Consider the following 17,319-nt stretch of genomic DNA (forward strand, 5'->3'; position numbering starts at 1 on the left):
GAAGAGTTGAAAGCCCCATTTTAAGTAGTTTTTAAGGACCCAATCCAAAGGCATACTTAACTTTACATACATGAGTAATCCTATTGACATCAATGGCACTACTTACATGTATGAGCTTAAGGTAGTGAACATTTGCAAGACCAAGACCCAAAATTAATCTGGAGAGCATAGTGTAGAGAAGAATCCTGCACTTGGGTGAGAAGGGGATAGACTAGATCGGACCTAAGAGAGCTTCTCTACCTCTAATTTCTATTATTATTCAGGAATGCCATGTAAAATTTAACAAAAAAGGTTGCAGCTACAATACTTTTAAAAAGTGTTAATTGGCATTAGCCACATTCAATTAAACTGAATACCCTACGAGTGCTACAGAAATGGAGATTATCAGTAACACTACTTTAAACTAATCTTTGCTAATATGAAATGCAGTATTTTATATTGATTCAGTTTAAATGGATTTAGCCTCCAGTTCCAAAGACCTGATCATCTAAAAAACTAGAGAACTTTGCACTTTTCCCTGACTGCACCCTATCTCACCTCATTGACCCAGTCTAAGACAAACATAGTACACCTCCAGGAACAGAAAAATTTCCAATTATAAGGGACACACACACACACACACACACACACACTCTACAACCATACAAATAAAAGCATACAACAATCAGCAAGGTTGACCTTAGTGGTGATCTACAATTCAAAAAGAATATATACCTACAACTCTATATTAGAGGGGAAAATATATTGCACATACTAAAGTTTAATGCAGCCCCAGCAATACAAGAAATCCTTTATTACGTATTAAGTGCAACAAAAATAGACTGTAATGCTGATATTTTAAACTACAGAAGGACTAATAACCCACTCACACTGTTTCCACTAGCACTTTATGACTATCATGTATTTTAAGTATGCAAAGAACCACAGACTTGCCAGTAACTAAATACTTACACATGGTGCAAACTAAAGCCCTGTCTACACAACAGAGTTTAGTCAACTTAAGTTATATCAACAACCACATGCTGTTTTAATTACATTTGTTGTGCACATCCACACAACATTTTGTGTCTGCAGAGCGCATCCACAGTCTGAGCTCTTGCATTGACAGAGAGTGTTGCATTGTGGGTGTCCCACTGTGCAACTCACCACCCTCTGCTGCTGGGAGATCTGGGAATGGATCACAGTGCATCATGGGGGCATGCTCACCATCCCATGATGCAATTCTTTCCATCCCATCATTCCATGGGCTTCTGATTTTGTTTTGTGCCATTTTTTTAACTACCTCTGTAAACTGTGCGCCTGCCATCTCTGCCTGACAGCATGGATCCTGAGCTGCTGACCGTTCTGCTGATGAGCGTTATGAGCACAACGCAGATGGTCCTGCAGTATTTCATGGGCTACAAAACAGAGAATGAATCAGTGATGCCTGCATTGCTGTCTGCCATGGAAACAAATAATTCAAGTCTGGTGCTGGCATTCATGGAACAGCTTGCCACAGTGGACCCTCGGTCCTGCGGTCGGGAAACAAGCACTGAGTGGTGGGATCGCATCACGATAGGCATATGGGATGACAAGCAGTGGGTGCAGAACTTTCAGATGCACAAGGTCACCTTCCTGGAACTGTGCGCAGAGCTCACTCCTGCCTTGTGATGCAAGGACACCAGAATGAGAGCTGCCTTCAGAGTAAGTGGCGATTGCTGTGTGGAAGCTGGCAAATCCAGACTGCTACCGGTCGGTCGCGAATCAGTTTGAAATTGGAAAGTCCACCGTGGGGGTTGCAGTGATGCAAGTGTGCAAGGCATTAATCACATCCTGCTATGAAGGACTATGACTCTGGGTAATGTGTGGGAAATAATTGATGACTTTGCGGCAATGGTATTCCCTTGCCGCAGCAGGATGATAGATGGCACGCATATCCATATCCCAATTTTGGCCCCAGACCATCTTGCGACAGAGTACATCAACCAAAAGGGCTACTTCTCGAGGGTCTTGCAGGATGCTGGTGGATCATTGGGGCCGTTTTACTGACATCAATGCCACTTGGTCAGAGAAAGTTCATGATGAATGCATCTTATGGAACACTGGACTGTATAGAAAGCTGAATGCTGCCATTCCAATGGGGGATGTATAAATGCCCATAGTGATCCATGGGAGATCCTGCCAATCCCTTGCTCCTGTTGCTCATGAATCCTTACACTGGAAACCTAGACAGCAGCAAGGAGCACTTCAACAACAGGTTCAGCAGGTGCCAAATGACCACTGAATGTGCCTTTGGCAGATTAAAGGTTGCTGGCACTGCCTTTTTGGCACGTTAGACCTCAATGAGGAAAATATTCCGATGGTCACAGAAGCCTGCTGTGCTCTGCATAACGTTTGTGAAGCAAAAGGGGAAATGTTTCCCCATGGGTGGAGCGCTGAGGTGGATCATCTGGCTGATGATTTCGAGCAGCCAGATACCAGGGCAATTAGAGCAGCTCAGCGGGGGGGCTATCAGAATCGGTGAGGCTCTGAAGGAGCATTTTGATAACAAGCACCAGTAGTGTGTCTTTATGGGATGCATTTGGTCAGGCAATGTTCACTTACCACCTTAAATAACCCCGGTAATGCTTGCTTCCTGAGGTTTCATTGTAGTGAGCAAGTGTTCCTGCCTATAGCCACTGTGCTTGAATTTTAGCAGCAACTACCATGTGCATGACTCAAATAAAGACTCATTTTGTTTCAAAGACTAGACTTTAAATAAAGGATAAAATGTATTGTTTTTCAAACGGGTGACATGGCAATGAGGAGCAGTCTCTCAGTTCACGTTCTCACAGCTGTGTGTAACTTCAGCTTTCATTATGAAACCAGGCTCTAGGTGTGGATTACAAGGGGCGCTGTCTGTTCCTCCAGTAGCTTTATCATCCACTCCTGTCCATCTATCATCCGCTCCTGCCCATGTCTCCTTTCCAGGATATCCAGCCTGAGTTTTTCATTAAGCGTCTCCCTCCATGCTCTTGTTTCGCTATGTGCTGCATCTGTTGACAGCAGCACCTCTCTAAACGTAACCTCCTTATTCTTTCTGGTTCACCTGTTTATCTGACGGAGGAGCTCTGCCAGTGTGTAGGAGTTAGTCCTCAAGGGCACATCTGCATAAACCAAAGAGACAATGAACAGAGACAGTATTGAGAGTGCACTCAACGCCATGAATCATAAAGTCACATACACCTCTTTTTCACTGTCCCTTTGCTAGCACACACCCCAGCGAGAGTCCCAAATATGGTAAGTTCTGTGGGGAGGGTGGGGTCGGGAAGGGGGAAATGGGCAACATGGGACAAAGGGTCCAGGTGGTTTGCGAAGAGGGTCATTGCATGTGTGGTAGGGGGAGTATTCTGAATACTGGCACTCTTTTCCACAGGCTGGGGTAATCTAACTCAATATCTCACTCCTGAGGGTAACTTGCATCTCCTGTATGCATGCAGCTTCAGATCGGGTCTGTATGCTGCTCTCCTGTTTGCCACTTTGGTCCCTGCAGAAATAATTGCTGGTTAGCACAGCAAAGTTTCCTACAGCGGGGGAAGAAACAAGGTAGCTCTGCCAAGGAACCTTCAGCAAAGGATTGTAGAGTACCTACACAAAAGTTTCCTTGCGATCTCTATGGAAGATTCCCAGAACATCCTGGGTACATTAACAAACTTTTCCGCTAGGCCCCCACTAGGTAGCTGCATAGGCTCTGTTGTTCATTTCTATCCCTTATCCCTCCTCTTCCGTATAACAAAGTAAGTGAGATCTCAATAGCTATCACTGTGTTGTATCAAAGCAAAATGCACACTTACCAGAGCTTGTCTCTCCTGCTTCATGAGCTGGGCGGATTAGAGGGGTATAGCCAGTCCTGAGTCAAAAGTAAGTCTGGTTTGCCACGCCAGCAGATACCCCTGTTGCATGTTCCACATCCTCCTCCAACTCCACTTCCTCATCCACCACTTCATCCTCATGGATGACTCTGTTGGCCGCAGCCTCCAGTCCCCCTGAAATATCCACAGGGCTCTTGTTGGTGGGGTCACTGCCAAGAATGCCATACAGCTCCTCGTAGAAGCGGCATGTCTTTGGCTCTGCACCAGAGTGATGGTTGCCATCCCTTGCCTTCTGGTCGGCCTGCCTCAGCTCCTTGATCTTAGCACAGCACTGCTGCATGTCCCTTCTCCTTCATGCCATGAGCAATCTGCTTGTAGATATCAAAAGTTCCTAAAGCTTGAGCAAAGCTGCGACTGCACAGCCTCCTCTCCCCACAGACCCAGCAGATCCAACAGCTCCAGTGTACTCCATGCGGAAACATGTCTGTCATGGAAAGCCAGCATGATCAGCTGGGAAGATGCTGTGTGAACAGTCCACACTGAGCAAACAGGAAGAGGACCTTCAAAAATTCCTGGGCCTTTACACTGGGGAAGGGCACATGCCTGTGTACCTGCAGGGCAGTGGAGTTCAAACCGCTGACCAGAGCGGTCATGATGGGCCTTGTGGGACACCTCCTGGAAGCCAGTTAGGGTGACATAAGCAAGTGCATTCTCTACACTGACACTGCGGCGCTCTAACTATGTCACAAAGAGCTCTATGCCACTTGGCAAAGTGATTTTCTTTTGTCAGCATAGCAGGGGAGTTAAATCATCGGGAGGAGTACTGTTGTGCGTATGCCTCCGTTTTGTCGACGAAAGCTGACTTTTGTCGACAAAACTGTGTACTGTAGACACGGACCAAGATACCTTGTTGTTAAAGAAAAAAACCAAACATGTTGCTCAGTTTCTCTCCATTTTACTTCACTTGCAATTCCATTTCATGTTGTATCAGGAACAAAAAAGAAATTACTCCCTGGCATTGATAACTTTTCTGTTGAAACTAAGGTTGTATACCACTCATGAGTTCTTTAACTAAAATACACAACAGAACACCAGCCATTAAGGTCCTCTCCCTGCATTTCCTCTCCTGTGGCCCTTCTCTTTCTGGGTTTACTTGCCCTAAAAGGTATTTATAACATTACTTCCTATACAACACATACATCACACTTTTTTAACTCTTCCCACCCAATAATCTCAGAGCAATTTGTGAATGCCCTTATCTTCCCACCCCCATTTTACAGCTGGGGTAACTAAGGCACAGCACAATTTGTGTGGCTTGCCCAGAGTTAGGAAAGGAAAAGAACTCAATTCTCCTGGTGCTGTGCTATGCTTTAACCACTAGACAATGCTTCCTCTCCTTATCTGCTTTAGGAAGAGACCAAAAAAAAAAAAAAACCCCCAAAAAACCCAAACAAACTCCAAAACACCACAACCACTAAGAAGCTGCTAGACCCACTTTTGATTCTAACACAATCATTGATTCTGGTACTAGTTCCCCTAGTTGGCGAGGTGGCACAGGTGGGCCTCTCATCTGCAGATCAGCAATTTCCAAAAATAATGGAGACATGGGGAACAAAGCTTAAAACACGAAACTCCGGGCACATTAAAAGAAAATAAATCAGATGACTGATGAGCCATATATCAACATCTAGCAAATACTAACGAGGGGCATGTGAGAGCACCGCCACACCCCAGAAAAATAAATCTATTCGAATCACAAAAGGCTCAGTGCTGCTCCTTCCAAGCCCGAGACAAAGTTCTGACAGGTTCCCAGGCGCGGGCCTTTCAGATGGCACCGTGGAAACCCCCCTCGGCGCTGCATGGGCTTTAAAGACCCCGTAACACTTCTTGTGGGAGACCAGACCGGCTCTGGTCTCGCGGGCCGCAGCGCTCCCACCCCACACACACCAGTTGATTCCTGCTCGCTGCCGCCGCCCCTCCCAGTTCACGGAGCGCGGGCAGCGCTCTGGGCCCGAGCGGGGCTGTGGAAACGCACCGCCCCCCCGCAACCCTGGCCCCGGCCCCGGCCCCGGCCCCCCGCGCTGGACACGAGTCAGGCGGAGCCACGGCACACGCCAGTCGGGCACGCTGCCCGCTTGCTAGATCCAGCGGAACCGGCTACTGTCACCCGGGCAACGCCAGAGCGGAGGGGGCAAATCACCAGGCCGCCGAGGGGCTCTTGCCGCCGCCGCCGCCCCGGCCCGGGGCACCGCCCCCGCCCCTCACTCAGCCACCCCTAGGCAGGGCAGGGCCAAACCCCCGGCCCGAGGCTGGTCCCCGCCGCCCCCTCAGGCGGGGCGCGCGCCGAGCCCAGAGGAGCCGCCGGGGGGCGGGAAGCCGCCGCAGGGAGGGCAGCCGAGGCCCGCGCGCCGGCCACGGCTCCCGCTCCCCCCTCCCGCGAGCCACACCAGCTCCTGCCGGCCCCGGCTCTGCCGCGGGCCCGGCCCCAGCGGGCCCCGCTCACCGTGGCTGTCTCCTCCTCGCTGCTGCTCCGGCCCCTCTGCGGCGGCGGCGGCGGCACGGCGCCTCTCCGGCTCGGAGGGGGCGGGGTAGACAGACGTCTGCGCCCGGCCCAGCCTCAGGCACTTCAAGGCGGAGACTGCCGCAGAGGGGGCCCTCCCCTGTTCTTCCTTCCCCCTTCCCTTTGTCTCCCCGCCCCCCATTCCTTCCCTCTCCGCCTTTGTTCGCTCACACACCGGGGGGGGGGGGGGTTCGGGGGTCCTTCGCGTTCTCCTCCGGGGGCAGGAAATGTCAGAAGGCCCTTGCCCAGGTGGGGGATTTCTCTCCACTTCCCCCCCACCCCCACTTTCCTGCTGCTAGAGGAGGCGAAGACCCGTCCCTGTCAATGGAAGGAGTGACAGCATGGGAGAGTAGAAGGGAGGTTTTCCAGCACGGAAAGGACAGTTTCAGTCAGACCTTGCTGGGAACGCCCCATCCCTTAAGACCCATGGATCGTCCCCCTTCACTGGTGAAGTGGAAGCTTGTTGTCATTCCCAGGCACACGGACCCGACTTGTCAGTATCACACGTTCCTCCCACAGCTTCGGCTTTGAAATTGACAAGACACATGCAGCCGGGCTGAGTCACAGCCCACTGCAGAGCGGACAGCTCTGGGGCTCCCAAGGACCATGGCAACAGCAGCACGGCTGTTGCTCCCCTAAGGAATTTTCAGATATAGGAAAAAGCAAGTTTAGAGAACTCGAAGTGCTACGCCAGGGACTTTCTCTTCATAAAAGGCTTTGTTCCCACAAAAAAAGGGGGGGGAAAGAGACAATAGGATGGGAATGTGGCTAACCGAACTGTTGACCGCTTCAGTTCGGGCAAATAAGTAGGAATAGAAGGAGAGAAAAGGATACGAGACAGGGCAATACAAATAAGCCTAGATCTTAAGAGGCTTCACTGGTCACTGCTTTTATCTTCCTTTCCTTTTGTCTTAATACCCACAAATTTATCTTCCATTCCCATCCCCTGAAACACAAAATATTTTAATTTCTAAGACATTTATGAAGTAATCCATATGAGGACGTGTCATTATCCTATTTCTAACCTTAAAAACAGATTTGCCTGTTAATGCCAGCAGCACCAGCTGTTTTAGATAAATTCTTAAGCCTGATACAAAGGACTGTTTCACTTCCAAGTTACCACCTCTTGTATGGCGTGCAATTTCCAGACAAATTTGTCCTAGACCTCTGCTGTATTAGTCCTGAAGCAGACCTGAGTTTGCAGTCTCATAGATCATTTGGTTTATGAGAGATACTGTCTAAACAAAAAGGAGACAAAAAAGCAGTTGCGCTAGCTGCTGACTGAAGCCTAATTGGGATTTGTATTTAATTTTTGCCTCATTCCTTGGCATTAGCCCAGCCTTCTGTATAGCATGTGAAAGCACAAAGGGAAAGAGGGCAACAGGGACTCTAAATAACTGGTTTAAAATAAACTGATCAGCGTTTAGCAACGAACGTCTGGTAGAATTTTAATTCGTAAATGTTAAGTACTAGCTTTTATTCTAATTGTTAAATGTTATTGAACCAAATACTGATGCCCATCCTCAGACAACTTTGATTTCCCCTACCCTCCCCCAATGAGTTTTGGTTGAGGTCTAATATTACAATTTTTCTATCATAAAAATAATGCTTTAACTAATGCATTCTTTTTAATTTAAAAAACATACATGGATCCATCCTGTGCTTATGACATAAGGATTTGATCCTGCAAACCTTACTGATGTGAGTAATCTTTATTTATATAAGTATTTCTGCTGACACATATGAATAGAGCCCTGTGTGGCTACAAAATTTGTGTCTGTGGATAGCTGCAGATTTGCAGGGCTCTACTCATAACTGAGACTAAGGTCTGCAGAATCAGACTCCTACCGTGTGTTAGACTGTTTTGTAAAGAGCAGTGTAAATTTCTTTGTATTACTGTAGTGCCTAGGAGCCCTAGTCATAGACCTGGAACCCACTGTGTACAGCATCTAGATTAGATCAAAGATGGCATGTCTCGCTCTAGTGCTTTTCAGATTGAAGTTTATATCAGCACTGAACCAAAGTATTTCTCTTGGCCTCTGTAAGTACCATGCATTTGTTTTTCCTGATAAATGTATGTGAGTTGCTGTTGTAGAGTACACTAATATTATGTAGTCATTTTAACATTCTATATGAAAAACAGTTCTAAGAATATGTTTCAAGGGGCCTTTTAAACACACACAAACTATCTCTATAAAAATGTAAAGAACAGAAATCAGTTTAATATCTAAAATTAAGAGTAAGTGGTGCAGCTTACTTCTGCTCCCATTGAAGTCAATGAAAAAATCTTCTGTTGATTCAGGTAAGTAGCTTTTCCCTGCAGCTAGAGGGAGACTAGTTCAGTCATTTAACAGTTCTTATTCTATATACAACTGCTGTAGTTCTATGTTTTAAATCACAATTCAAATGCATATGCTGCAGCTCTACAAAGTAAAAAAACAACTGTACTAATGCATAGGAATTATAAAGCGAGAAGTAGTGATTGGAAGATGTGTTACCTTAGTTGAAGGTTTTACTAGCCAAAATGAGTAAAATGCAAGTAGTATAACAGCATGAAATGATGAAATATATACAAGTAAACTATAGACAATAGCTTAATACTTGTAGGAAAAGAAAGCAAGCTAAAATGGTAATCCCTAGCTCATGAAACAAGAATTGGGTAAAGCACAGTTTAAAAAGCCTCCAACTATAACAAAATGTGCAATCATTTTAGATGTAGTTCTTGTTGAACTCTCATTCCATTAAGAGCACAACCATCCTACAGGAAACAAGAGCTTTATTGTATTTACCCCTGGAAAGGGAACAGCTGGAGAACAGAATGGAGAGTTAGGAGGGACCACCCTGCCATCATTCGAACCATATCACAGCATTCTATATTATATATAGAATATACATATTAAAAGCTACTATTTGGCAACTTCTAAAAGTGATTGATGCATAGAAATGGACTCGAGTATCAATGTGGATTAATCACTTTCAAACCTTAAATAGATTGAATTACATATGCATTCATTGCAGATAGACCTATCCAGTCTTTAGCTATGTACTTTGTTTTGACTTGTAAAGCATTGGCAAGAGTGGCCATATGGACTAGACACAGGACTGGAAGCCAGGAACTCCTAGATTCTAATAGCAGCTCTACTATAGTTTAGCTGTATGGTCTGAGGCACTCTGTGCACTTTTTCCTACACTCTTAACATTGAATCACTGGATATCCCAGTGACATGCAGCTAGAACAGAACTTCTGGCATCGTAACCATATAGTAAAATGTCAATAAATTAAGCCTATTTCAGTCCTAGAGGATCTTTTCCTTCAGTGAATGTGGGAAAGTGACACTGCTCTTCCTTCCATTTTCTCATCTTTGTACAGCCTCTAAACCAATTAGAGCTTTCAAAACAGCAGTAGAAAACATTTTTTAAAACACATTTTTGGGCATACTCTCCTTAGAAATCCAGTCCTCAATTTAATTAGATTCATTTTTCAATTATAAAAAGTAGTGTGTGTGTGTGTGAGAGATATATCTATCATTCTCAATTTTGCAACTGGCTGCCCTCCTACAATGTGTGCATTTCCTCACTGCCCTTCTAGCATGTAGTGAAAGATGTGCCCTCTCCCCCTAGAGGTTTTAGTGTACAAAAAAGGTAGGAAATAAGCCCTATTGTTGCTACTTATATCTAGTATTTATATTACAGTAGTATCTACAGACTGCAATGTGCTAGATGTTGTACAGATATTAAGATCTTACATCCTTGGTTATGGCTAGGGATGTAATAAACAAACAGTGCTTCTGACCCAAGCTATATTTCATAGTAAAGCTTAGTTGCTAAGTTTTCAGTTATCTCTACAATCAATCCAAACATGATTGGTGTGTGTTCATCCTTCTATTTTTGCATGCTTAATGTTTTTCCTCACCGTTGGTACCAAATATACATACAAGTGGAGTTTACTTGTACTGAGGCTCTCTTATGATAAACATCCTATAGGATCTCATGATATAAATAAAACTGTTCACATGTTTATTATAAATAAAATACAAAGTCAGTTTACAAGTGACCTTATGCAAAAACAAAGTGCAATATTCCTCTAGTGTATAAAGGATAGTGTTACTTTATGGCAAATGCCCATTTTCTCTTCTAGAAGTTGCAGTGTATAGAACACATGCCAAAATTTGACTTTTATTGTACTAAGGAACGAGCACAGAGAATGGCTTTCTAGCAAGATGAAGATTTCAGTCCCCATGGACTTTCATCAAGCAGCAGCAGCATAGAGGCACACAAGAGAAAATATTCTGTCAAGCAGAGAAATAAGCTATGCTTGCAATATGTAGCACAGGAAATTTGGCCTTTATGCTCCTGTTCACTTCTTCAGTTGCTTGTTCCCAGTTTGCACTCAGTTTCTGGCTCTTCTCATAAATTTCAGTTTCACCTGTGCACTTACTGGGATTCCTATTGTTTCCTCCTTCTGTACATAGCAGGACTCTGTTCAGTGAAGGAAGGCTCTCGTGCAAATTTATTATCCATTAAATATTGTTTTATCGAGTTACTACAGATACTAATTAAGAAAGACAGCTGCATTTATTTCCATTTTACTTCTGTTCTGGCTCTCATTTGTATTTATTGCCTCCTTGTAGTCTCCATGACTTGTGCATGGGACATCTTTTGACTGATCCAGCTGAATACTGTGTTATGTAATCTTGCAAACACAAGTAACAGGACCACAGTTAGTGTGTGCGTGTAGTTATGTGGTATAAAGTCCAATGAACAGATGACAAAACAAGAGGGAGGGAAGAAGTGGGACTTGTGTAAAAACATGCTGGCGTGTAAAGCAGATTTAGATAAACATTTTATTTGTGAAAGAGGCTCCTGTAATAAGCTAACAGACTTGGGGAATCTAATCTCAGCAAAGGTGAGTGGAAGATTACAGAATTGTTTTCAATAAGCTTTTCCTACATTAGGCATCAGTGATCTCTCCAGTCCTTCTTGTATTGTAACAGTTTATTAAACTGAAGTTAGGCCAGGTGAGTCTCAGATTTCCTCTAACATGTTTTGTAAAATGCCATTCACTGCATTGGGTAAACAGTAACAAAGAGCACTCCCAGAACTAGTGACCTTGGTAAGCCAATCCAGAATCAGGAGCTATTCTCACAGCATAGCTAGATCAAAAGTTACATAGGGAGAGTCATCCTTTGGGGGGGAAAAAAATTAAAAAAAAAACAAAACAAAACACCACCACCACCACCACCACCCCCCCCCATTCTTCACTTGCCTAAAATGAATCCTTTCCTGCTTCAGCAGACCAGTAAAAACCGATCCAAATCCATGTATCCCTTATTGCAGGTCTACAGCAAGCAAAGTCTACCAAGTTTTGCAAAGTATTTGAGACAGCATAATTTTGGGTGAAAAACAGATGCTACTAAATGATCCCCATTTGTTTGCTTACCTCATTTTCAGACTAATTTTAACTTCAATAAAATTCTTGATGCGACCAAAAAGTATTTTCTTCTGCGGCAGTGTCCTGCAGTGGGGAAAAAGAGTAGTAATTAAAAAAATTAAATGTACTTGCTCAAAAACAAGGATGTTTTATAAAGTTTTTCCAAACAACAATGTATTATAGTGAAAGCTGCACTAAAGTTCCCACCTACAAAAGGCAATGGTCAGTCTTTAGTGACCACTTTAAATACTTTTGTTTGGGTTTTTAGGGGCTCTCAAATTGGGGATTGCAACCCTTCAGGGTATCGCAAGGTTATTACCTGGGGGTTGTGAGCTGTCAGCCCCAGCTCCACCAGGCACAGGGCTGACAGCCTGAGCCTATTAAATTAACTCCCTCCCCCACTTTTAATTTATAAAGGGGAGGGTCGCATTCAGAGGCTTGCTATGTGAAAGGGGTCACCAATACAAAAAGTTTGAGAACCACTGGATAGGCAATCCTTTTTATTGAGTCTTTAGGGGGAAACACATAAGACAGGCTTCACTATAGATTACTTTGCAATGTTGTATTATTTGAAGCATTTTGGGGTTAGTGAGCACACAATAGTCATTTACACAACATGTTAATTTTAATGCTATTAAATCCACCCTACTAATAAACTGCTTTTTGATGACTAAATTGCTAGTCCTTTTCCTCTGATTAATTTCTCTCCTTGTAACACACAATATGCTCTCAGGGAGGTGAATCAATCTGCAAAGTCATTCACTTTCAATTACAAATCTTTCTATCTAAAGACAACACAATCTGGGTACATGATTCAGGTGGTAAACAGTAGCATAGGACCCCTACTTAGCCTGACACACTAACTCAATTTTAATACATTTAAATGGTTTTTGTTCCTTTTGGACTTCTCTCTCCAGAGTTTATGTTGTAATATATATTTCCTTTCAGTAAAGTTACTGTGTGTCTTGCAAATATCTTGATAACATTTCATCTGTGTTTCATCTTCATATTTAAAGCACTCAATAGTCTATTAATACATACATATTACAACCAACTTAGATTACCAAATGTTACATGAATAACTACAGAATAGCAGTTACACTGAAAGTACTGCAGATATTTCATTTAAAAATTAATGTAAGCATATTTAAGACTATAGTCTCATTGATTGCATTTCACTATTCTAAATGCTCTAAGTATACGGTTCCAAAAATGGGAGCAAACTGAGATAAGATTTGCATCCCCAAATTACAGGACACATGGCAGATGTTCTCCTTCCTGAGGTGAATTCAGTGCTTTCAAACATTGCCAAATTGACAGCCCTGGAGACTGAAGTATCCTGTTCATCAGCAGAACAAATAGGGCACAGGCCACAGCAGTTCAAACTTCTCTACACTCCCCCCACCAGCATCCATCGACCCTGTTCTAGAGTGATCACTTCTAGGGGCAAGAGGATAATCCAGCAATACAATATCTGGCTCCTGCTGAGAAGGGGACTAGTTGTAACGACTGTTTCACTGCAGTTTTAGTAAAAAGATGATCACAACACACAGAAACATATGGTATGCAGACCACTAAACAGCGGACAATCCATTGTCATTGCTTCTGACTTGACCTGGATTTGAACTAGTGACTAAAAGATTTAAAGTTCTGTATCCCATTGGCAGGCATCTGAGGTATCCTTTTCCCCTAACAGAGGATATTAAATATACTTAAAGTCCGTAGTTTTAGAGTTCTGAGACAGGGAAACAGCTGCTCACAGACCTGACAAATCCAATATCACGTTTATGAACAGTACATTTGTCATTTAAGATAAAAGAAGAGCAAGCTTCCTGATGCCAGATAACCTGCACAGCAAACTCATATTGGTTACAGTCATCATATCTTCTCTTCTAAAACAGCAAGTACTAGTCACTCCTGAAACCAAGCTACTGCTCTGATTGATCTATTGATATTGTAACAAATGCAATGGCCTCTCCTCAATAAAAAAAACAAAACATACAATACAAAAACCAGACCAAACAAAAAACAAACGACACTGAGCAGAGATTACCCATTTTTAAGTATAGTGTTAACCTGTCAATTCAAATTTGTTCTCATTCAAAAGTATTCTGTTTGCATTTTTAAATTATTCCCTTTTGACTGATACTACTTTTCTAATGCAACTTTTCAACTGTTCTGTGAGGGAAGAGGGGGAGAAGGGGTAGTACATGGTATTTAGTTTTTAAGACTTGGGTTCCTATGTAGTAATTTGGGGTACAAATGAGCATGGATTCTCCTGCTTCCTACTGGCAATCATGCCCAATGTTTATAGAATTTCTTTTGAAAAGAGCATCAAGACTAGAATAGCAGGAGTGATGCAAGTCAGAACTGAATCCCATTGACAGAGGGATGTGGGAAAACTTGATCAGTGTCTGTTCACACCATACCTATCTCATACCAAGTGTTATTAAAGCTCATTAAAATGAATGAGTAATCTAGGTTCCTATACCACACCCATCACCATAATATGAATAGAAATATTTTAAAAGAGCAAGAAAATACATTGTCTCAGCAAAACCGAGCAACTGAAATGAAAGGTGAATTCTGGGATAAAGTAGAAATAACTACTCAAATGTTGAGCAGGCATGGAAGACAAAGCTAGAAATATTCAATACATACATGCATGTGTCTTTAAAAGCGTTTAGTCTAGCAACATATTGAACTTTGCATAAAGTTTTACTAAAGTCAACCCAAAAGTTATTTGGAAATTAAGATTCTCAGTCATATCTGTGCCAGCAGCAGTGAGAACATCTGCTACTGTCAAAACTTAATTGGCCAAATCCAACCTTAGTATAGCTCTACTGACTTCAGGTGGAAGTGGACCAAACATTAATTTAGCCCACTGCTTTTGCTGATACAGTAATGCAAAGGAGCCTTCTCAAAGCAGTAAAATGCTGAACATATTACCTATAAAATTATGGCAACTTAAGGCATGAAGTGGCCATTGGAATGAAAAAAATTTAAGCTATGGTTGAAGATTTATTAGCAGTTCTGAGACTTGCACACATGCCCACTGTCTCCCTGTCATTTTGAGTTTGATTTAAAAAAATCTGTTAACTTACTATTACTTTTATTTTTCCCCACTCTATTTTTAAAGCACATTCATTGAAGCAAGGCCTGGACCACAAAAACAAAAATCACAGATTTCTAATTTTGTTTTTTGACAGATCCGGCATTAAGACTTCTAGGCTTATGAAAAGTTAAACAGTTTGATTTATTAAAGATCACTGGAGATAAAGATTAGAAGCTAGCAGCCTACATTGTAAAGAAAAATCATGTTTGTAGGTATTCAATTATATATGGCTAGAATAAGAAAATGAAGTGAATTTAAATGGAGTGAAAAAAAGTTCTCCATATGGACTTATCAGTATAATCATTACTACTTTATGCTCGGAATTCTAAGTCTTAGTAGAGTTAATGATATCCACTATATACTGCAAATCTGACTGATTTGAGAGAGCAGTAATTTTCTCACATTTATGGTTTGGGTCTTTTGCCCTATAACACACCTGAGTTCAACTTCCAGACTTAACTCCCTGTGGGAAAAGCGGTAAAGGTGTTGCAAACAATATGTACATTTCTATGTCTGTGGCTATGTGGAAGTTTTTAAACATTTATAAAGTGAGTAATATTAAAAACTGAGTTAATCAGATGGTGTGGGTTTTAATCCAAGTGTGTATTTAAATTTTGACATCACTTGCCATAAACCTCAACTATCAGGGAAGATGGGAAAAAAATCTGCTAGTTAGAGTGAATGTACAGTAGTAAACTCAACCTGAATAACTAGAGGTTTTAAATGAGTCTAAGAAAAGCTTTTGAAAAACAAAAACAAAAAACTCTGAATTTCTTCAGAAGAGCAACTTCAGTCTATCATCTTCCAAATAGCAAATAGCAAACACGCTTCTTTACAACAGATAGAAAAGTGTTAAGCTCCACAAGCCGCCCTTGCATATATCTTAAGTAGTTTTCCCAACACCCTTAAAAACAAGAGGCAGAATTAACAGTTGCATTCTACTTTTCTTCCCAATCCAATTTATCTTTTATGGAATAATTTTCTATTCTGAGCTGTTAAAAAATGGCACAATGAGTTTATTGTAAACGTACTGTATATATATTGTTAAAAGGCTAAATAGTGTTAAAGGGCTGTTTAAGTATAGTTCAAACAATTTTAAACTTCATGTTTCAGTAAATAAAATACAGGCCACACGTCATGTTAAAAGTAAAATAATTTCACAAGTGCTATAAAATGCCTTCCAGGTGCGGGGAGAGATTCAAAAACTGCAAGTGAATGTTCAAGGCATAAGTGCCTCAACACACCCAAGGTGTGTACATTTCAGGTCTTGATTACCTCATACCCTGTGCTGCATTATTTACATGTGAGTCAGGCAGAATCCAGCCCTCAGTAAGGAACTACTGCAAAAGAAAACCTATGAAAACAAATCTCTGTAACCCGCAGTTTCACAACTACAGTACATATATATCTACCTATTTGTGAAAGGAAATGAGCGTAAATTCTCTCTTGTTCTATAATTCTAACTTCCCCCCCCAAGGCAAAAGTTGAGAAAAAACAAACAAATGACTCAGTTTGGAACATTTTAATGTCCCGCAAATGCTAACTTATTATTATTGCTTTCCACAGCTAAACAGTCCAATCATAGCCCTGACAAGTTCAAACAAACTATCACTCTTCTTCCTATTGTATCCTCCCCTAGTAAAGAAAAATCTTCCAGAAGGGCATTTTATTTACACACAGAAACATACTAACCCTCAGCCCAATTTTTTCTGATTTTAAAAATCTTTGACTGTAAAAATATTTTGAAGTGTTTCCAACTGAAAAACTATTTCTCAATTTAAAGGGTGGTCTGGAAATCTTCCACTGACACTGCTTATTCTGTACCTGTTCTGTGGGAGGACGACTGTGGGCTCCAAAGCTCCGGTTAGCATCTTTCACTACTATTTGTTAAAACAAATCATTAATATTAGTATCAGTTACATTCTTCTTCCTCCTTTTGAAATGGCTTCAAAGAGTCTTGAAAATAAGTTGCTTCCTCTATTCATCTTTCTTACTTGGCAACTGATTTTTCCTCCCTGCATTTACGAAGAACAAACCCACTGCCAGCACTGACGAACATGGTTAACAAAAGCTTTGGCTAGCTATAGAAGGGCTCCTTCTACCAGCAGTGCTGCAGTAAGGCCCAGGCAATCCATCCATAGGTCCTTCATAAAAAGATTTAAAAAAAAAAAAAAAAATCTTAGTGATAAAAACAGTAGATTAAAGAGAATTTAGAATTACTTATAATCCAGAAGACATTCTTCAAAATTATGACAATTTTATACCTAAACTATTTAAGTAGTTTTAGCCACAGAAGGCAGGACAAGAGGCAGTGGGTTCAAAACTACAGCAAAGCAGATTTCTCAAGAAAAACTTCCAAACTGTAAGAACAGCAGGACACTGG

The 17,319-nt window shown here is 42.1% G+C and overlaps 1 protein-coding gene across 1 annotated transcript in view; it reads right to left on the reverse strand.

The window, feature by feature from the left end:
• CLIP1 (CAP-Gly domain containing linker protein 1) overlaps positions 1 to 6,466 on the reverse strand; it is a 113,964-nt gene extending 107,498 nt beyond the window's left edge. The window contains exon 1 of the mRNA XM_074972998.1: positions 6,334 to 6,466. The gene's annotated coding sequence lies outside the window, so the exon portion shown is untranslated. The remainder of the gene's footprint in view (positions 1 to 6,333) is intronic.
• Positions 6,467 to 17,319: the final 10,853 nt, after the last annotated feature.

This window comes from Natator depressus, chromosome 15, assembly GCF_965152275.1.
Source record: "Natator depressus isolate rNatDep1 chromosome 15, rNatDep2.hap1, whole genome shotgun sequence".
Classification (NCBI taxonomy): Eukaryota; Metazoa; Chordata; order Testudines; family Cheloniidae; genus Natator; species Natator depressus.